General features: G+C 42.8%; 1 long non-coding RNA gene across 1 annotated transcript; it reads left to right on the forward strand.

Moving 5' to 3' along the window:
• The first annotated feature begins 5,718 nt into the window (after positions 1–5,718).
• On the forward strand, positions 5,719–9,937 carry LOC126475125 (uncharacterized). Its single transcript, XR_007586669.1, has 2 exons — positions 5,719–6,016; positions 9,655–9,937. It is a non-coding gene; the product is annotated as an uncharacterized LOC126475125 (long non-coding RNA).
• Positions 9,938–23,441: the final 13,504 nt, after the last annotated feature.

The following is a 23,441-nucleotide window of genomic DNA, read 5'->3' on the forward strand; positions in this document are numbered from 1 at the left end:
GATACTACTTTCCTGTGGACTACAGCATCATCGGCAAACAGTCTAATGCCGCTGTCGATACCATCAGTCAGATCGGTTATGTAAATCGTAAAACGCAGAGGACCTATTGCGCTGCCCTGGGGCACACCTGATGGTGTAAATTCACGGCAACGAAGTACCGTTACATGATACAGTGGTCTGGTGCCACAGGCGCTTCAGTTGTGACAGAATAAGACTGAAGGAAGAAGAGTGAAGTGGGTGACCATCTCTCTGTGAAAGACTGGGAATTGCAATAGAGCTGGAGCCCATTGTGATCCGTGACCGCCGTATCACAATCAGAGTGACAATACACTCCTGGAAATGGAAAAAAGAACACATTGACACCGGTGTGTCAGACCCACCATACTTGCTCCGGACACTGCGAGAGGGCTGTACAAGCAATGATCACACGCACGGCACAGCGGACACACCAGGAACCGCGGTGTTGGCCGTCGAATGGCGCTAGCTGCGCAGCATTTGTGCACCGCCGCCGTCAGTGTCAGCCAGTTTGCCGTGGCATACGGACCTCCATCGCAGTCTTTAACACTGGTAGCATGCCGCGACAGCGTGGACGTGAACCGTATGTGCAGTTGACGGACTTTGAGCGAGGGCGTATAGTGGGCATGCGGGAGGCCGGGTGGACGTACCGCCCAATTGCTCAACACGTGGGGCGTGAGGTCTCCACAGTACATCGATGTTGTCGCCAGTGGTCGGCGGAAGGTGTACGTACCCGTCGACATGGGACCGGACCGCAGCGACGCACGGATGCACGCCAAGACCGTAGGATCCTACGCAGTGCCGTAGGGGACCGCACCGCCACTTCCCAGCAAATTAGGGACACTGTTGCTCCTGGGCTATCGGCGAGGACCATTCGCAACCGTCTCCATGAAGCTGGGCTACAATCCCGCACACCGTTAGGCCGTCTTCCGCTCACGCCCCAACATCGTGCAGCCCGCCTCCAGTGGTGTCGCGACAGGCGTGAATGGAGGGACGAATGGAGACGTGTCGTCTTCAGCGATGAGAGTCGCTTCTGCCTTGGTGCCAATGATGGTCGTATGCGTGTTTGGCGCCGTGCAGGTGAGCGCCACAATCAGGACTGCATACGACCGAGGCACACAGGGCCAACACCCGGCATCATGGTGTGGGGAGCGATCTCCTACACTGGCCGTACACCACTGGTGATCGTCGAGGGGACACTGAATAGTGCACGGTACATCCAAACCGTCATCGAACCCATCGTTCTACCATTCCTAGACCGGCAAGGGAACTTGCTGTTCCAACAGGACAATGCACGTCCGCATGTATCCCGTGCCACCCAACGTGCTCTAGAAGGTGTAAGACAACTACCCTGGCCAGCAAGATCTCCGGATCTGTCCCCCTTTGAGCATGTTTGGGACTGGATGAAGCGTCGTCTCACGCGGTCTGCACGTCCAGCACGAACGCTGGTCCAACTGAGGCGCCAGGTGGAAATGGCATGGCAAGCCGTTCCACAGGACTACATCCAGCATCTCTACGATCGTCTCCATGGGAGAATAGCAGCCTGCATTGCTGCGAAAGGTGGATATACACTGTACTAGTGCCGACATTGTGCATGCTCTGTTGCCTGTGTCTATGTGCCTGTGGTTCTGTCAGTGTGATCATGTGATGTATCTGACCCCAGGAATGTGTCAATAAAGTTTCCCCTTCCTGGGACAATGAATTCACGGTGTTCTTATTTCAATTTCCAGGAGTGTAGGAAAGGTGAAAATCAGTTATGTCTCAGTTTTCAACATTCTGCAAGATATTTTGAAATTAACTTGCCGTATGCTTGGATCCGCTCCATGACAACGAGAACGTCCCACTTCATTCTGTGCAGATCACAGAAACAAACGCTGCTTGTTTGAAATATCAAATTTTGCCTCACTCACGTATTCTCCCAGCATGCCATCCGGTTACCAAATCCTTTTCGTTCAGATAAACGCGCCCTTGCGTGGCAGGCATTACCGGAACGATGATGAGGTGGTTTTCGATCTGGAATGTTTCGTGCACAACCAAAACGCACACTACTGTAACCAAGGTATCTGCAGCATCGTCCGTCGTTTGGCAAAATTTGCCGCGTTGAAGGACTAACACGATCGTCAAGTTCCATAATAGCAGCTTGATTTTTTCCGAGGTAATATTTACGCCTTTATGACTATGCCTCGTATGCAACAAAAGCTTATACAGAGGGTTCCTTACGGATAAAGCGCATTTTAATGCTGCATGTTCGCGAGATGATAGTGTTATACCTCGCGTAAGGAAGAGAAATGGCTACCTGCATGTGTCGGGATTCGAAAGCGGCAGGATCGTGCCTTATCGAGACTACAGTCTATAGATCCGTGATAATAATGCCCAGTATTCCGTTCCAGTTACGTGATCATAAAACGTATGGGTTTAGGACAGCCATCTACAACGCCATGCAGGATCTCACGTGACAAGCTCCCTAAAAGATATAGGGGGTGTTCAGTCTCTCTGCAATTCCGTATCATCGTTACCCGCGCGTACCGTATGATTGTTGGCCTGGCTGAGTTACTTCCCTTCAAGCTGGGGCACTTTCAACATTTAATGTGAAAATTTGTAAGTAAAAATGAATATTCAACAAATTAATAACTTGTATTTCACTGAGTTTCATTTCGGTGTATTCACTGCGGCATTACGGTACGCGCGGCTAACAATCATACGGCACTGCGGAGAGGCTTTTTGAACACCCCGTATATGCTTTTCGCTCGGACGTGTGTCATGGCGCAGCCATACTAGGACGCTTGAGACAAGAGATGGGCTTGTTTACAGCACGACAAGTATCCCACAGGGACAGTACGACCGACGTCAGGAGCATAACAAACTGTCATCGTGGCGACCATTGCTTCCCATTAAAATGCAGGAGAGAGAACGTGCACCATCATTCATGCGGCCAACGACAACACAGGATGCAGGAATGGAAACTACGTTGTCTTTTCAGGCGCGCCGCAGTTCTGCATAAAGCATCACGACAGACGTGTCCATATGTAGAGCTCCGAGGAGAACGAACGTTCCCACATTACAGTCGTAATCGTCTTACGGATCCAACATCTGGCCTAATGATGCGGAGTTGAAACTGTGTACACAACTCGTCGCCTCTGATTCGCGTAGCCGTTAATGTGGACCGCAGCCGTTACGTTTCTGACATGTTAGAGTCGATGACAGTGCCCTCTCTTCGACGTGTCCGTGACATTGTCTTTCAACAAGAAACGTAAGATCACACTTGCCCCGGCCTACCTCGATGCAGGTGTTAGAATGTTGAGCTGATCAATACGTTCTCAGATCACTCATTCACTGAAAACATCTGGTTATGGTTTGCCTAGAGGGTAGCACATCACCACTCGTCAGTCATTACTGATGATGAACTGCGCTTACAACTGAAGCAGCATAGTTTAACATACCTGTATTTACCATCCAAGTTCAGTTAGATTCGCTATCCAGCCAGGATACAGCCACTTTGCAGACAAAGGTGGAACTCTGTGTAGGGGTTAACTGGCACACAGCTTCTATTTCCTGCCACCGCTGGGGTAGAGCGTTGTCACCGTGATACGGAGTGTATGTAAAGGTACATGATGCACCGTAACTTCAATCTGCTTGGAAACATCGTAAAGAAAGGAAACCGCTTAATCGCTTTTCTGACGGGTAAGGAAACTTATTTGTTCTAGTAAACCTCTACATCGATTTGAGGCGCTGCTGGTGGAGGTTTCCGAAAGTGTGACTAACTGTGGTTGCATGAAGGTGTGATAATCTTCTGTTTCTGATCCATGTGAGCGTGTGATATCCATTTTGGTTTTGATATCCCTTTGGGGCTAGTTGTCATGCCTATGACAACTCGTTCCACGCAGCCCCATCAAAGATAGAATCCTGGCTTAAAGACTTAGTAATAAGAAAGAGCGATGTACAGCCACCAGTAAGAGCGACATGGCTAAGGGTGACAATTCGAAGAAGAAAGCGCTTCCTAGAAAAAAAATAGTCGATTTGAATTTTCTTGTACGGATTCCCATGATCGCGTGTGAGATATTAGCTAGGCCTAAAATGAAAACAGATCGGTTTTCATTAATGACAGTAGATGATGTGGAACCTGTCCATGACGGAGGGCATTCACCCACAGCCTCCTCCAAAGACGTCCAGGGGCTAGCGTTGCTGCCTGTGGATCACGGGGTCCCGGGTTCGATTTCCGGCCGGGCAGGGGATTTTCTCTCTTCTCGAGGACTAGGTGTTTGTATTGTCCCCATCATTTCAACATCATTCGTGAAAGCGGCGGGTATGATTGGAACTTTGTACGGGCGCTGATAACCGCGTAGTTGAGCGCCCCACAAACCAAATATCATCATCATCATCCTCCAACGACGGCAGTTCCCACGAACCCTGGACACCCTCAGACATACGTATACCACATCGAACATCGAACAAGACCGACAACGAATACCCCACAATATCAAGGGCCTCCTGATCACCATGTTATTTTGAAGTATAGTACCCGCTACTCCACTGGAAAGATTGTCGAAACCGACGGCAGCAGGATTCGTGTGTCCACCACTGATAAAAAAGGGTAAAACAAGAGATGGCCAGAACAGGACGGTTCCATTTAGTACTAACAAAATGAAATTTTCCAAAAATATAGGTCACCTGTTCAAATAAACAAGCACTCAACTCCGAGATTTGTGGTTGATTTAAAACATTGAACGAATTCTATGTGAATAATTACAGTTAGGTACAAGACTAAGCAGAAATTACTTTTCTTGAAGAATTCATTATTTGTTATACATTACGTTCATAGTGTTGTTTATACCTTCAAGTATTATTTCTTTCCAAGGAATTTGTTTTTTTGAAAAACATGTTCTCTGAAGAAGAAGTCACACGAAGTTCTGATTAAACATTTTTTTTCCTCGAAAATTGCTTTGTTGTACCTAAGTATCCCAATCTATATCAGCTTTCGCCGATTCACCTCTAGGAGTATAACAAGTAACCTCTTATACGGGATTAGTTGGCGTAATTGCAATCTTTAGGATGAGTATTTTTGGTGTTACCTACATACTTTTTCATTAATGCGCCCTTTATGATTTTTCAGTCAGAAGATAAGCTATCCGCCGCACTCGCCAGAATCACTCCAAACACGCACAAAACATTGAAAAATCAAAAACCAAAATCTGTGCCAACTGGTTCCAGTTCTCCCTATTAAATTTTGCACTATGTATGGCCATGTTGTTGTTGAGGTCATCAGTCCTCAGACTGGTTTGATGCAGCTCTCCATGCTACTCTATCCTGTGCAAGCTTCTTCATCTCCCAGTACCTACTGCAACCCACATCCTTCTGAACCTGTTTAGTGTATGCATCTCTGGGTCTCCCTCTACGATTTTTACCCTCCACGCTACCCTCAAATACTAAATTGGTGATCCCTTGATGCTTCAGAACATGGCCTACCAACCGATCCCTTCTTCTAGTCAAGTTGTGCCACAAACTCCACTTCTCCCCAATTCTATTCAACTCCTTGGGTATGTGATCTACCCATCTAATCCTCAGCATTCTTGTGTAGCAACGTATGGCCATCAATCACCTATAGGTGTACTTATGTATAAATAGTACGGCACACGCAGAAGTGAAGTTTCAGTAATTGCTGTCCTTGCTGATGCTGCGATTTTAATGGCTAGCAATGATCTTGGCACTCGTCGCCGAAGCACATACGTCATCAGCGTGCGCCGTTGAGCGGAAACCCTGTCGTCAATTTCGCTGGCCGGCCGGCGTGCCCTGCAATTACTGACCTTTGCTGCTGACACGCAGAGCCGTTGGCGAGCAGGTCCGGCAAGCAGACGCGGCGGCAAGTTCAAGAGCGACACGGCGACCACGCCCGGGCCAGCCAGCTCCAAGGCCGCGTCCGCGAACTGCTATAAATGCCCGGCCCACCGCCGTCCAGGCATCACTGTCTGCCGAAGCAACAGATCGACGCACCATGAAGGCTTTCGTAAGTACCTCCTTACAAATATGAAGCACCATTCAGTACAAGTGTATTCACTACTTAAGATGATATCACCATCAACAGCAACAGTAGGAGACGTTCAACATCCGCTTTCATATGGAGGTCTCCAACAGACTTGCCTATACATACACATCTGCATACATACGACACAAACTACTATGAAGTATATCGCAGAGACCACTTATCGTTGTACCACATTTAGGACCTTCAGCGACTTGCATCCATACTGTACCTGCATCTTGTTGTGATCTTCAGTCTCAAGACTAGTTTGACGCTACTCTTCACGATGGTCTATTTCTTGAACGTCTTTTTGCTATTGCAATTTATAACCATTTGAATCAGCTTACTGTAGCCAAGCCTTCCTCTTCCACTCAAATTCTTACCCCAGATCCCACACTTTCCTCCACTGCCAAACTGAGGACTCTTGATGCCTCAGAAAATGGCCTATCAACCGATTCATTCTTTTACCCGACTTCTGTCACACATTTCTTTTCTCCCAGATTCGAATCAATACTTTCTCATTAGCAATCCAATCAACCCTGCTAATACGGTCGGCCTCGGTGGCTGTGGGGTCAGCGCAGCAGATTGCTAACTGATCGAACCCGAGTTCGAACTCCAGCTGAGTTGCAGTTTTTCCCTACTCGGAAACTGGGTGTTATGCTGTCCTCATTCTAGTACCGTCATAATTGACACGAAAATTGCCTGCATGGCATCATTTGACTAGTCTCAATACATGTACCAAGGTGCAACTTGGTCCTAATGAATGCTCAGAATTGTCTAAACACACTATCGTATCTTCCACTATTGAGGTGGATCTACGGACACGCTCCGACAGTCAATTAAAAAAACTTCAGTATTCCCCTACAGCGTCACATTTTTATCCTTGTATCAGTTTTGGTTGATGTTCGTTTTACAACGTCTTTTCGACACTTTGCGCAATTTATTCAACCGATCTTCAGAGTCTATGGCCATCTCTGAGGGGATTGATGACCTCAGAAGTTAAGTCCCATAGCGCTCAGAGCAATTTGAACTATTTTTGAGCCATCTCTGACAGAAATGCAAAGTCATCAACAAACCTCAAAGCTTTACCTTCGAAGAATGCTACAATCGCGGGTTTTCCGTTCCTTAAACTATGTTCTAACGTAAGTTGCATAGTCAATACTGCTCTCGTGTTCCTACATTTCTCCATAACCCAAAGTGAACTTCACCGAGACAGGTTTCTACAAGTTTTTCCATCCTTCTACAGACAAACTGTGTCAGGATTTTGCAACTATATCTCACTAAACTTACGTCTTGGTAATATTCACAACTGCAAACTCCCGCTTCTTTGGAAATGGAAAGATTACATTCTTCTCGATGTCTGAGGATTTTCCCTTGTGTCATATACCTTGCACACGGGGTGGATTAGTTTTGTCCTAGCAGGCTCTCCTAAAAGATCTCGATAATTCTGAAGAAATATCGTCCACCCCAAAGGCCTCAGGCCCTTCTTTTTACTTCTTAAACTTCAGCAAAGATTCGCCTTGGCTCATACTGCCATCCATTCGCCTGAATACAGTTCCCAGCCAGTTCCATTTCACTTTCTTTGTGGTCATAACTGTGACTTTCACCCCAATCTTTATGTAATCCATTTGTTTACTATCGTATCTATATTAGTAATCCCCAATCTGCATTTCTTCATTGCTCGCCGAGTAACCAGCGGGTTTTCAATGGTACGCGTACTCTTCCCGTTTCAGGCTCGTGGCGGTCGGAAACTTACATGACAAATTAAAAGAGAGCGGTGAAATAAATAAATAATAAATAAATTAATAAAAACCTTTCATTGAAGATATTATGAAATACTGAATTTTTTCTGGCGTAATTCGATGAACTTATCTGGAGAGAGAAGTCTTTGATCTGAGCAGTCAGAGTCCGTAGTAGATCTGGTTGTCGAAACTTTTCTTTCCCTCATTTCTGCCTTATGAACTGTGGAACTCCTGTTCAGCAATATCACACATTTGCAATTATAAAACAGAGATAATATTGTAATTCAGACATGATTTCCACTGTTTTATTGCCTTGACAACATTGATTCCACAAGTTAACCAGTTATGCAGTACTATTTTTGTCAACAGTTTCATAGTGGCATAAGAATTTGATCCCGGATCATAGTGTTGGGGGACAGAAAATTATCGGTATTCTCTTGAATAACACGAAATATGAATTTTCCGTTTTTTCTGTATTTGATAATCAAAACAAAAAAGATGTTTCATCAACTGGTCTTCCCAAGGACCTAACCATTCTCTTTTTGCGAGTTTTCAGCACTAGCTTAGTCATATCAGAGTTTAAATGGCCCCTGTTGTTGCAAGAATCCAGACTATTTGTTCGGCGTATTGTGGTTGATTAAAGTGTTCTTTCGTGTGTTGTGGTCTCAGTGAATAAGACAGAAGCTGACGCTGACAGAGGCTGGCACTCTAAGCTCATGAGAGAGAGGTAAGGCCCTCTACGATACCTCTGTGGCAACATAGTGGCTTAGCTTATATTGCCAGACAATATATCATGCAAAAACGACCCAGTATCCGTACAGCGTATGTAACACGCCTACATACTCGTAAAGAATCTGAGCTCAGCTCCAGCAGTTTTCTTGTGTTAGTTGGTTCTAAGAAACATGTTCTTGTGGACTTACACTATTTATAATAGATGTTCGCTGCAAAACATTTCAATAGAAAGTAAATCTTTACCACTTGCAGAACAGATTCTGGTGCCGTTTGAAAACTTCCATTCGATGTTGAAGGTTTTTAGTTGTGTCTGACACAAAGGTTTTACGCAGCACTAATAAGACACAGGACTTGCAGTCACGAGGACTATGTTTCCAATTCCTGCCATCCATTTTTAGGTTTTCTCCTAAATTGCTAAAGGCAAAAACTAGTGTGAATCCTTTGAAAAGTAAAGAAGTGATTGTTTTCTCTATCCTTCGTCTTCCGAGCCTATGCCCTGATTCTAATCACGTTTTCGTCGACGAGACGTTGAACTCTAAGCCTCCATTTTCTCGTTTTCAATTATAGCTGTGTTTCTCGACGGTATTGTTTATAGTGTGTAAGAGTTTGTCCCGCACATTGTTCTATATTTCGTAACGAGAGTCTCAAGGCTCATACAGTTGAGGTTTCCTATTATCTGCTACCTACATCAAGCTCACCAACTCATTTCTATAAGAATTTTCTTCTGTGTACTAAAATAAATTCAGAGTGGTACATTCTGTTTAACTTGCGCTAAAAGGCAGTACAGAAGGCCTGCAACCATTACACAACTAACTCAGCAAGCCCATAGTAGTGCTTCAGGAAGCTACCAACAAAAAACCTATATTGACGAATTGCAGTCATGACCCATCATCAGAATAGCGGAAACAAGTTTGTTATGATAGTTTCCATTAGGTTCGTTTCCAATTTTCTGATGACAGAGTGTGCCTAAAACGTGACAAAGTATTTGTAGGACTGATTGTTATTTGGGGACTTTAAGTAGTATTCAGTGTGTGCGTAGATAAAAATGCTGCCAGGTGATTATATTACCACAGCAACAAGGAATGTGTATGTTCACTTTGTTACAGTAATGTACGACATTTCAGTTAATGGTGTGTTCTGTGTTGGCAGGTCTGCTCTTTCCTCGTAGTGCTGCTGGTGGCGGCCGTGTTCGCCCAGGAGAAGGCCAAGGAGACCCTGAAGGGCGCCGAGGCCTACTACGCCTACGCCGCCCCCTACGCCTACAGCGCCTTCGGCTACCCCGCCGTCAGGGCCTACTCCGCCTACCCCTATGGCGCCGTTGGCTACCCCTACTACTACCGCTAAGATGACATCAGTTCTGACATGATGTCTCCTGTACTGATTCTTCTGTTTGTCTCTTCCTTCTAAATACAACTGTATCACAAAACAAAAATTGTGTCGATTTCATTTATAATCTTATAACATTAACCTTGTTAAAGAAATCTAATATGTAGTTTGCCCCTGGGTCAATTATTCTGAGATATGATGATGGTGATGAAGTCCCATACTCCTTGATGGAGTGTAGGGGACCGATGTGGAAGACCCGCACTGCCGTACTAGGCAAGGTCCTAGTGGAGGTGGTTTGCCATTGCCTTCCTCCGACCGTAATGGGGATGAATGATGATGATGAAGACGACCCAACAGCATCCAGTCATCTCGAGGCAGGTGAAAATCTCTGACCCCGCCGACAATCGAACCCGGGACCCAGTGCTCGGGAAGCGAGAACGCTACCGCGAGACCACCAGATAAACCACCGATTTTTAAAGTTTAGATAAACCACCCATTTTTAAAGTTTTTTTAACGATGTATATTCACTAACACAAAATAACACAGGCTGTAGCTCCACAAGAGTCATCAATATGCACGACAAAAGTTTGCTGCCAGAAAATATCCGTCTCATTTCTGGAAATAAATACCTATAAAACCAGCTCAGTTTAAACAACCAGTACCTCGAAAGCATGTCTCTCATTCGACACTTTTTGGGTGATTACTTGCCTAAAATGATGATCCGATTTTGAGAATGATGGTCTCGATTCATCTACCTTCATTACTGGCATCCACAAGGTGAGTCTGAGACAGAATGTGTCATCAGTTTCAGAGACCAGAATCAACACACGAGCATAATTGCTGAGTCTGTGTCCCAATCTCTGTATGGTAGTATTTGGAGTAGGGGAATATTATGGAAGGCACATTTATCGAGATCTCTCTGATAAAATTTAGCATTTTGTGAATCACACAAGATTATTTCATCTTGAAAGATGGGTCAATATCTGACTATTGTCATACACTGATTAATACACATCCGTCATCACTACACAATGCTGAGAATAAATGATGACTTATGATACAAAAAGTATCTACTTGACATTGCTTATCTTATTTATTATTAACAGCAAAACACGGATGGCTAATGAGAACGTCTGAACGATTGTAGCAAGCACCACTCAATACTACATTCAGATTTTATCGGGACATCGGAAGTTAGACGTATCGAATAGGTGGTATCATGTTCCTATGTTGCGGCTTTAGTCTATATTGATAACAGTAGCTCGTTGCCATGCGAACGTAATATGGAAACCAATCCTTGCTCCAGTTGTCGCCAGTTGCTTTCGGCTGGTTAAATGCTCGTCTAATGGTAACAGGTTTCACCACTTACACTTTGTTCTCCAGATGAGACTGTGTTTACCTAAGTAAATCATTTTAGATTTCGGATACATCTCGCAACTCAAAACAATGTAACGTTGCAGCCAAACAATCCATATTTTCACATTTATTCATGACAGTTGCTGTCACTCGGTATACAATCAAAGGAAGTAAACCTTACTGTTGTTCACACGAGAAAAAAACGAACTTTACACTACAAAAACTAGATTTTACACTATATAAATATCTCAAACATTCCCTTACAAGAAGTAGCAGCTAATCGCTATAGCAGGAAACCAGTTTGAATCAAGTACCTAAATCTGTATCATATACCTTCAGTAATCAACTTGTTCTCCTCAATTCTTAACAAAACAGAAAAGGAAAGCAATTTATAAGACGGCGCAACGCATCAAAGTGGACAGCCTTGCTACTCTGCAATGCACGTATGAAATGCATTGCATACCCCTTCTGATTTTCACTGTACTCTAGAGATTACTGTTCCCACTGCAGCAGGCATAACAACTGCTTCAGTGTCCTCCTCATACTATGACACTTGCTAAAGTAAAACTTCCTTGGAATAACAGATGCCTACGTACAGTTCGGTTGTGAATCTTCCTGATCTTAGACAGATGCAAATCAGTTTCTGATTTTAAAAAATACGTCAATTCAGAAATGTTGCTGAAATAAACGTTCAGTGAACTTTAATACTGCAGTGTATATGAAAGCTGTTCCCCATGATAGCATCCTTGTGTAAAATGTTCTCCGTCATCCTCAAGCGCCACTTGCTTCCACCACCCTCATGACCACAAATTGATAGGGATTTCTTTCATACTAAGAGATACTTCCCAAAAATCACGATCTCACACTCCACAAAATATTTGTTGTTAATCTTTATTAATACATCGTGTGTCTGTTTCTCAGAGAGAAGGTTTCTCTTGAAGACACTTTGTGTAGTAGAATACAGTTTACGTAGAATTCAGTCATGTCAGTTCCATGAGACCATGTGAGGCAAAGATACGTGGTCATGGAACTAGTCAGTACATAGTTTACAGAATGGTGATCAGAAAAATGTCATATCATCAGTTACGTGGGGAACTCTTGTACGTAATAGGAGTGTGTTATAAGGAAACCTTTCCACTTAATATCGAAGACGTGGGTTTACCATTCACTGTTTTGAGTTCCTTTGAAAGCCTACTGAAAATTAATCTGCTGAACACCTTCGTCTACACCGCTTGTAGCAGTCTTATCCAGGTACATATCGACTTCTAGTTTACTTACCACGGAATGAATGTTGCAGATTAGACTAACTGAGCCAATACTGTCAACAACAAATCCCATGAAATGGCACATGAAAAGGGATGGTACAGTAAGAGTTCCGAAAAACCTGGCCAAAGACCTACACAAGGTCCACGAACTGACACTGCAGATCTATATGACTGTCCTTTTCTGAGCTAAGAATATTTCTTGTGAGTGGACAAAGCTGTCTCAGAATATTTATCAGTAGGAGACTGCACTTGAAAGAAAGCAAAGCAAACAAGTATTCCCGTTCTAATTTCACTTACAAGAATTCTTTTCATATTCACCCGTTGCAAAACTTAAAAGAACTGTCTTCGCTAACGATCTGACCGTTTTAGGACAATAAAACTTTACTTTTACAAGAGATCAATTTAAGAAACTACTTGCATTTCGTTTACTGCAGTTTAGCGTTGATCCATCTTACGTAACCGACTAACCTACTTCCCTCATCATTTCAATTATGTTCCACGCCGTTAACAGCAGCACTTGTGTCATCTGCGAACAGAAAAGTTTTTGAATCATTTTTCATATTTAATGGAATATCATTTATGCTGAAATCTCTTCTCTGTGTGTTGAATGTATCGACGGTACTCACATTCAAATGCTTTTGCTAGTTCTCAATCTATTATGTAGCCCTGCCAGTGCCTCACACACTACTACAACTACTACTACTGCTACGTGATCAGGCCCAGTGGACCGCACGCTTCTACAAGTTTCATTCTCCATTGTATTCTGTCCATTGCTGCTATTCGCCATCCGTCAACATCTATTGGCACTTGGTTTAAATCTTCATGGAGTCCATCCCTCCAACGCTTCTTGGTTCTCCCTGGGGGTCTCTTTCCTGAAGGTGTGAAATCCAGGACCTTCCGAAGCCATCTGTGATCCTCCATCCGGGCCACATGGCCGGCCCACTGAATTCGTTTGATTTTGACAGTTCGTACTATGTTGGGCTGCTGGTATAGTTCATCAAGCTCTTGGTTGTATCTGAGCCTCCATTTCCCTGTATCTGTATCCAGAAAAGGACCGAAGATCTTCCGAAGCACTTTTCTCTCAAAAACTAGGAGCTTATGGAAGTCCTGCTTCCGGATACTCCATGTCTCACAGCCATATAGAACAACAGGCTGGATCAGGGTTTTGTACAGTCGAATCTTGAACTGTCTGGAAAGATATACGGACCGAAGCAGCTGTGCTAGGCTGTGGTAAGATCGGTTTCTTGCCTCACACACAAAAGAATAAAATGCTTATTTTGTGGATACTCTTCTTCCTGAATCAAACTGCAAGACAGCAATAAAATATATGCACTAAGATGTCCATCTACCGTCTTAAATAGGACTTTGTTACATACTTTCGAAAGCACTACCTCTGTGTCACTTTCTATAAAGATGGTTTTAATAAGGAGTCAGTCCATCAGGAAACTGACCACACCTGAAAGACCTATTGCATGGTTGACAGCACAAAGTTCTTATACGATACTTTGATCTTCAGAACACAACTTGATATTACGTGATATCCACAGAAGACTTTATTCTTTATGTTTTAATGACTGACTCAGCTATATCTTTGCTTTTAGGTCCATGTGATAAAACTGTCTCTGAATACAAACTTTCGAGAGTTCTACATTTACCTACAGCAATAATGCTTTATCTTGCAGACCACTGGAACATCACCAAAAGCAAAACAATAATAATGGAATGTAGTCGAATTAAATCGGCTGATGCTGCGGTAATTAGATTAGGAAATGAGACGCTTAAAGTAGTTAATGCGTAATGCTATTTGGGGAGCCAAATAACTGATGATTGTCGAAGTAGAGAGGATATAAAATGTAGACTGGCAATGGCAAGGAAAGCATTTCTGAAGAAGAGAAACTTGTTAACATCTAGTATAGATTTAAGTGTCAGGAAGTCATTTCTGAAAGTATTTGTATGGAGTGTAGCCATGTATGGAAGTGAAACTTGGACGATAAATAGTTTAGACAAGAAGAGAATAGAAGCTTTCGAAATGTGGTGCTACAGAAGAATGCTGAAGATTAGATGGATAGATCACATAACTAATGAGGAGGTATTGAATAGAATTGGAGAGAAGAGAAATTTGTGGCACAACTTGACTAGAAGAAGAGATCGGTTGGTAGGGCATATTCTGAGGCATCAAGGGATCACCAATTTAGTATTGGAGGGCAGCGTGGAGGGTAAAAATCGCAGAGGAACACCAAGAGATGAATACACTAAACATATTCAGAATGATGTAGGTTGCAGTAGGTTCTGGGAGATGAAGAAGCTTGCAGAGGATAGAATAGCATGGAGAGCTGCATCAAACCAGTCTCTGGGCTGAAGACCACAACAACAACAAACATTATCAGGAATTGACTATTAAATATTTTGAACAGCTGTAGTAGATCACTAACAGTTTCATAATCACACAAGAGAGATGTAACTTGTTGAAGACCCGTATTTTGCTCTAAAAACTGCTCCATAATTAAGAACCCATTTTCAATTTTGTTCCGAGAACATTCTGTTTTCGTGGTGTAGCGCATTCACGTTGCCGTGCTGACTGTGGTGAAATTCTGTGACTGTAATCTCACAGCATTAGATACTATGGAACATCTCCCTTTGTCTCCTGCATGATATTCTAAATCCAAACTCATTGCTTATTTTTACTGCGTGTCTGATGGCAACATTTTAATGTGGAAGATATGTTAAAGAAAGTGTAAAGGTTTGTAGAATTATATTATATTTGTAGTTACAATTACATTTGTTCTAAAAGTCTTGCAAAGTTTCGAATTAGCTTTAAATGTTTGCTATGCAAGTGGATTCATTGTAACATATCGTTCCCTAGCAATGGTTGTGTGCTATTATGTTCAACAGAGCCTGTATCCGGGAGGAAGAAATTGTTCTCTAACCTGGTAGTGACTGGGCGATCTTTTCATAATTATCCTAAATTGGATGTGGCCGGATTCTCCATGACTGGCTTACTCCTCTGTGATTTGACAGCATTTTCTGAGATCTTTCGCATAGAAAAAAGGAGAAGTGCTCTGAGGTAGCAGCACCTTCCAAAAGGTCTTTTAGAGGAAGGGCGCACAATGAAAAGGTCAATATTTTGCTCCCAATTCTGATTGACCAGAATGACCAAAAGACTAATTAATTTCGTGGAGTGATTTGGAAGACCGAGAAACTGGGGAGTCGGCTGGCTTCTCTCGTGGGGTGTAGAAGTCGTTTACCCTCTGAGTAGGGATGAGAAATACCGACCGGATAAAACCGATACTGGTATTTTAGTTCTGAATAGCATTATTTATTGGGATTTTTATGGTCTCGGTTACAATAGGTGTTTTTTATTTTTTGTTAATAACCGCGTACAAAACCGAGATATCAATTAGCCGTAACTGTGGTGTTAAGATTATTCGATTTTTAATAACACTTTTATTTAAAGAAAAATGACTTTTATTCGTAAAATTTGCACTCGTTTCAAATATTGCATTATAAAAGAAAATGGGAAAGCTATTTATGCAATTTTGATCATGTCGACGGAAACGAGTAACAAACACATGCCATAAGAAGTGGTACAGCATTGCTAAGACAGTAACGTCCTGTTGCCGTGTGTCGTGGCTTAAGGTACGGGTGTACATACAGTGTCCAAGACTCGCACCCCCCCCCCCCCTCCCCCAATCAGGGCTATACAGCAATTTCTCGCTGCCATCGCTGGACATCCGTTGTATCGCAGCATCGCATCAAGCCTTATCTGAAAATATTTTTACGAAGTGAAGTAGCAATGAAGTACAATGCATCGTTTGGTTTAAGAGATTAAGGATTTGTCTGCCATTTCTACGATCTAATAAAAGAGAGGACACTATGGTAACATTAATAAATTAAAAACTTAACAACAGTTCATTTATAATATATAATAAAAACAGGAAGTAGCTGATCTGCTGATTTCGCCTGCGTAATACGCCTTATGAAGCTGGACAAATTAACAAGATAAATAGGGTTCTTCAACCACAGTTCTCATCCTTCAGCACTGAATACTTGTTATGCCGAAATAGTGGTGAGCTCGCCGATTAGAATATGAGTTTTGAGCAGAGTTTCAAAAAATTAGGATCAGTAGAAGAATACTGGTGATTTTTGTAGTATTCAACCACTTATCACTTTTCGAGAAAAGCAACGAAGGGTGGGTGGGGTAAGTTTCCTTTTATTTGTCTATTTAATTTAATATTTTGATTATTTGTATCTTGAAACTGTCAGAGTCAAAAAATTTCAGTCTTTGCTCTATTACTAAGTTTATTACAGGAAGTAATAAGACTAAATGTCGAAAATCGATTATTTTAGAAACGGGTAATTTTGAACGGTTTTAACAGTCGGGTTAAAGCGGCGTGGAAAAATACCATACAGTTGATTGTCATGCCTACCTTTGAGGGAAAGGGAGTATTTTCGTAGCAAATTTCACAAGTTTGGAGAAGGTGATCCCTTGAGAATAGTCAAATCATTACTTGCAACACTGACATTTGAGAGAATCTGAAAGGCCCTTAGTAGGAGAGTACTCCTTCAACAAGATACGGTCTTTGACTTTAGATTGTCCCACATGCAGCGGCAGGGTTGAGCGAGGAGAATGGTAAAATGCTTTCATAGTATTTGTAGAACCCCAGCAGCATCGTCATCACACACACACACACACACACACACACACACACACACACACACACATAGAGAGGAGAGTAATGTCCGGATCGGTGGTTTGGAAGGAACGGTCCAACACCCTGGCCATCCCGGCCTCCTGGCATTACGTCTCTTGACCTTTTTTTCTGGGCCTATATCAAGGACAGAGTCTTCGTCACACCAGCTGCTGACGTTGACGAACTGACGGCTAGGATACAAGCTGCTGTGGCTACTGTGACAGAATACCTGTTACGAAACACCTAGCGGGAACTGGAATACCGCCTCGACATTCTCCGAGTTACAAAGGGAGCACACGTTGAGGTTTACTAACGTAAGTGGTAAGTGGTCTTAAAAAAACTAGTAACACTAACCTATGTAAAGGCATCAAGTGTAACTTATGTCAAACGGTTATTCTGTTATAAATTGTTATAATCAAGGCAAGACTTTGTGCTCACCCTATATATATATATGTTTTGCTCTCCTAACATGTTTTGCACCTCCTTCTTAAGCCATTCCCCTGTCTTGGAAATAGGGCAATCAGAGCGCTACTAAGCCAAGGTACACACTCACGCACATGTACACACACACACACACACACACACACATAATGAGAGGGAGATAGAGAGGGGGGGAAAAGATATTTTGATCTCCCAATCGCATCCCAATATTTTACTGCCATAGTTAATGAAACAGGCAACTGCTACATACCCGAGAGTCACTGTCTCGTTCTGTTAGTTCGATATCCGATATTCTGCTCCGGTCTTGTTCTCATAGATCGAACTGTAACACTCAAGATGTTACAACAGTAGTTGGATCCCTGACTCGCTACTCCACCATATTTGTTTTCGTAGTTCAGCCATCCATCAGCTTTGTTGTCGTAGTTGAGTGTACCATCTTCGTTCCCATAGTCCTATCTCTGCCTCCTGTGCTCCACCATCATTGTTCTTGTAGTCCGTTCCTTGTACCCAGGGGCATAACGTTAGGGCCTGCAATGCGAGCGAGTCCAGATATTTCAAGGGCTCACAGAAGAGCAAAGAAAATATGATTTGTATTGTTATCTAGATTAAAAATTAATATAAAAATAAAATATGTACAAACTTAAATACGGAGACATGTATAAGATAAATGGTCAAGTCAAATGGCAGCCTGCAGAGGAATAGTCAGATCAAAACGGTTTCGTAGAATCGGTCAACGTCGAGTCGATTTTAGCATAGCTAGATGAGTGTGTAAACTATGCTTGACCTTGCCGTCTCTCTTAAAACTAAATTTTCAGCATGTTCCTCGGTACTCACAAAAGAAAACTGCATGTTAGTTACAACAAAGCAATAACAATATATACCAAAATATCACATTTAGGTAGAAAATTATTTTTACATTATGTGTAGTGTTCAACAATTTGTACTTAGCAAAAATTTTTCGAAATATTTCGCTTTTGTAACGCCATTTTTCAGCAATCAATGTAAGTTTTGCACACCAGTGTATTACAGAAGACGTTGTTCCCAGAATGAACATGTGCTGAAAGTAAAAAGAGGGTGAATAATTGTTTTGAATAACGCAGTGCTTTGCTAGCCATGATGGTCTTGGATGTGGTACGTCCTTTTTTTGCTCCAACTTTTGAACTGACTTGCTCACCCAGTGGGAGGGACATCTATTATGATGAGAACTCAGATTCATGGTATTTTATTTCGCGTATGCGTCTTTTACTTCTGGCAATGATTTGTTACAGAAGAATTTGCGAAGGTACACAGATGTTTCAAGAATCGATACTAAACTTTTTCTGTATATGACTGGATAGGTCAGTTCGAAGAGCAGAGGAAGCTAAAGACATATCTGCTTTAACTAGATCCCCGGATAGTAACGTACCAGAACGTTCAAAAATCTTCAAGTTGCGTAAAGCTGTATATTGTCTGTAACAAGAGGTGAATTCAAGGTCACTGGTCTGGTTCGCTATTACGATAACATACTGTTTTATCGTGATCGTCTTTCAGATTTCGGTTTCCTTAGTGTTCTGACGTAGAGTAGTGACGATGTTCCTCTCTGTAAGACTGTCTCAAGATGGCGAAACAGGCCATAGCTGTTAAAGTTATGCGATTGTGAAAGCAAATAATTATTGTTTTGCATAATATATGAGGTTTTCTATTTACTGGTTGTGACAGTGATAAATACTATAGAAACAGAAAGATGCACAGAGGTCAGCATTTCCCCATAGCCAATCTACAGACTGCTTTCCCGCTCTAATAAGTGTGGTCGCTTCAAGAAGTGATCATTTGTATACAATCGCCAAATGACGACGTCGTCGACAGTCTATTGCTTTTACGTTATGACAACAAACAATCATAACGACTTTTTAAAATCGAGGAGTAGCTACTCTGTTGCCATGTTAGGTTAGCAGTCTGACCTATTAACGCTGCTGTAAGAAGGCTCGTACAATCACAAGGTGGCAACGAAGCCTAGCTCAATTGAATAGCCGAAAGAAAGACTAACGGTAGACCTCGATGTAGTGCAAAAGTAATCGTACTTTCGAAAATTGAGACTCTAACCACCTATACAGGGTGGTCCATTGATCGTGAGCGCTAGATGGCGCTGCCATAGGTCAAACGGATATCAACGGCGTTTTTTTTTTTTTTTTTAAATAGGAACCCCCATTTTTATTACATATTCGTCAAATACGTAAAGAAATATGAATGTTTAAGTTGGACCACTTTCTTTCGCTTTGTGATACATGGCGCTTTAATAGTCACAAACATATGGCTCACAATTTTAAACGAACAGTTGGAAACAGGTAGGTTTTTTAAATTAAAATACAGAACCTAGGTACGTTTGAACATTTTATTTCGGTTGTTCCAATGTGATACTTGTACCTTTGTGAATGTATCATTTCTGAGAACGCATGCTGTTACATCGTGATTACAAGTAAATACCACATTAATGCAATAAATGCTCAAAATGATGTCCGACAACCTCCATGCATTTGGCAATACGTGTAACGACATTCCTCTCAACAGCGGGTAGTTCGCCTTCTGTAATATTCGCACATGCATTGACAATGCGCTGACGTATGTTGTCAGGCGTTGTCGGTGGATCACGATAGCAAATATCCTTCAACTTTCCCCACAGAAAGAAATTCGGGGACGTCAGATCCGGTGAACGTGCGAGCCAGGGTATGGTGCTTCGATGACCAATCCAACTGTCATGAAATATGCTATTCATTACCGCTTCACCGCACGCGAGCTATGTGCCGGACATCTATCATGTTGGAAGTACATCGCCATTCTGTCAAGCAGCGAAACATCTTGTAGTAACATCGGTAGAACATTACGTAGGAAATCAGCATACATTGCACCATTTATATTGCCATCGATAAAACGGGGGCCAATTATCCTTCCTCCCATAATGCCGCACCATACATAACCCGCCAAGGTCGCTGATGTTCCAGTTGTCGCAGCCATCGTGGGTTTTCCGTTGCCCCGTAGCGCATATTATTCTGGTTTACGTTACCGCTGTTGGTGAATGACGCTTCGTAGCTAAATAGAACGCGTGCAAAAAACCTGTCATCTTCACGTAATTTCTCTTGTGCCCAGTGGCATAGCTGTACACGACGTTCAAAGTCGTCGCCATGCAATTCCTGGTGCATAGAAATACGGTACGGATCCAATCCATATTGATGTAGCATTCTCAACACCGACGTTTTTGAGGTTCCCGATTTTAGCTGTTACTGATGTGCGGATTAGCCGCTACAGCAGCTAAAACACATGTGGCTCAACACTTCCTGTTTCCTTAAATAACCTAACTATCCGGCGAACGGTCCGAACACTTGGATGATGTCGTCCAGGATACCGAGCAGCATACATAGCACACGCCCGTTGGGCATTTTGATCACAATAACCACACATCAACACGATATCGACCTTTTCCGCAGTTGGTAAACTGCCCATTTTAACATGGGTAATGTATCACGAAACAAATACCGTCCGCACTGGCGGAATGTTATGTGATACAAAGTTCTTATACGTTTGTAACTATTACAGCGTCATCTATCACAAAGCGAAAAAAGTGGTCCAACTAAAACATTTATATTTCTTTACGTACTACACGAATATGTAATACAAAATATGGGTTCCTATTTAAAACAACGAGATGATATCCGTTTGAGTTATGGCAGCGCCATATAGCGGGCCAAGCGCCATCTGGTTTCCCTCTTCAAGCTAGACGAGTTTCGTTCTTTGTAGCTTTTTCGTTTGATGCTTATTTCGTGAGATATTTGGCCCGATCACTATCAATGGACCACCTTGTATAATAAATTCGCTGGAAGAGAACTCAACAGAGATTCTTTAACAAAACTTAACTACTCACATACATTACCAAAGTACCTGGGAGTAACTCTCGGTAGAATGTATCTGTCAGATGACATCTACCAAAAACGGTTAGAAAATGGAAAATAAGAAACAAGAAAATCCAAAAGCTGTGTCGTACAACGTGGGAGCATCGCCACCCACTCCACATTGCTCTGCTCTTCATCTTGCCTTCCCAATCATTGAACATTGTATTCCACTTTGTATTCCACTTTGGCTAAACAGCCCACATGCACAAAACTATAGCGAGCTAAATAACATTATGAGAATGATTGCTGATGTCTTCATGTAAAATTCGATACAATCGCTAGCACTAAACCATATTCTGCATCCTCAACTACAACTCATAAATGTTCTCCCAAAAGAGTACAAAAAGACATCGGATAGTAAAAATCTAGCAATGCCCCTGAAGCCACCGATGATGCCAACCAAACCGACTCCGCTCTAGACGACCGCAGACGTAAACGACAAGGTTCGCTGTGGAAGATGGCAAATGAGTATATTTGTTACACAAATGGGATAAGTAACACACTTCGTGACTGTGGAGTCTCCAAACTCGATAGATTACGTAAGTATCCCAGATGGTTGTTCATTTGCATGCTGTTTTATTTCTACAGAGTGATTTTTTCCACCGGGTGGAAATTACGTGGATTGAACGATGAGAGCCGGCCCGTGTGGCCGAGCAGTTCTAGGCGCTTTAGTTCGGAACCGCACTGCTGTTACGGTCGCAGGTTCGAATCCTGAATCGGGCATGGATGTGTGTGATGTCCTTATGTTAGTTAGGTTTAAGTAGTTCTAAGTCTAGGGGACTGATGACCTCAGATGTTGAGTCCCATAGTGCTTAGAACTATTTGAACTATTTTTGATCGATGAGAGGATACGGAACAGAAAAGGTCTAACGAACTTATATCCAGTAATGCGTGGTTTCCATGCTGCAGACCATTTATTCAACCTTACTTTATTACAGAGACTGTGGTCTAATATGCGCTGTACCATGAGCCGCAGTTGCCGTATACACGGTTTCCTCCTAAAGGGTCGTACAGTTCCTCACACGTCTTGTCCTAGCGCCATCTCTTACCTTAGTAATTGGTAATGTTGTGTTCGACTAACTTCTCTTGCTGACTCACCTAGTGGTGGATATGATACACAATGGTTCCGTATTCCAATCGCGAGCAAGAGCTTGCCGACATGGTGTTTACTTACGGAAAGGCAAATGGCAACGGGTAGCGGGCAGCAAGGTTGTATCAAGAGACCGATCCCCACCGACAACAATCACAGCATTCAATGTTCGCAACAGTGTTTCGCCGTTTGTTTGAGACAGGGTCGTTTCAGGAAGCGGGAAATGAGCCCAAAATATTCGGACACACAGTGGAAGGCGACTGCCGTGTCAGTACCAGGCAGTTCGCCGGCCAGTACAGGGTAGGCCATTTTCCATGACAATTGTTACTACCTTTATTACTTACAGCGCATGCAGGGCTTACTAGCGACAGACTTTCCACATCGGAAGCAGTTTCGTCACCGGTTTCTTCAAAAGGCAACCACGATTCCGGTATTTGTGTCATCCACCTTTTAGATGACATGGTACCTTCAACTTTCATAACAGTTATCTGTGGGACAGTATGCAGAACCCCCATGGTATGGTGACAGCGAATCATGAGCGTCCGTGTAACGAGAATGTGTGGATCGGGACAATTGGCTATCGTATTTTGGGGCCAGTCTTCCTTTCATGTCACTTAAAAGGCCGGAACTACGGGTGTTTCTTGCGGGTGACTTTGCCTGCCCTGCTGGTAGAAGTGATATTAATGAGTCAAAGGGTTATACAATTGTTAAATGATTGTGCTCTAGTCCACTTAGCCATCAACGTTCGGACACATCTCAGTCATGTCTTCTCGATCGATTGATAGGAGGAGGGGGCCATGTTACATGGCCTGCTCGTTCACCGGATCTCACCCTGTGCGATTTT

This window comes from Schistocerca serialis, chromosome 4 (assembly GCF_023864345.2).
Source record: "Schistocerca serialis cubense isolate TAMUIC-IGC-003099 chromosome 4, iqSchSeri2.2, whole genome shotgun sequence".
Lineage (NCBI taxonomy): Eukaryota > Metazoa > Arthropoda > Insecta > Orthoptera > Acrididae > Schistocerca > Schistocerca serialis.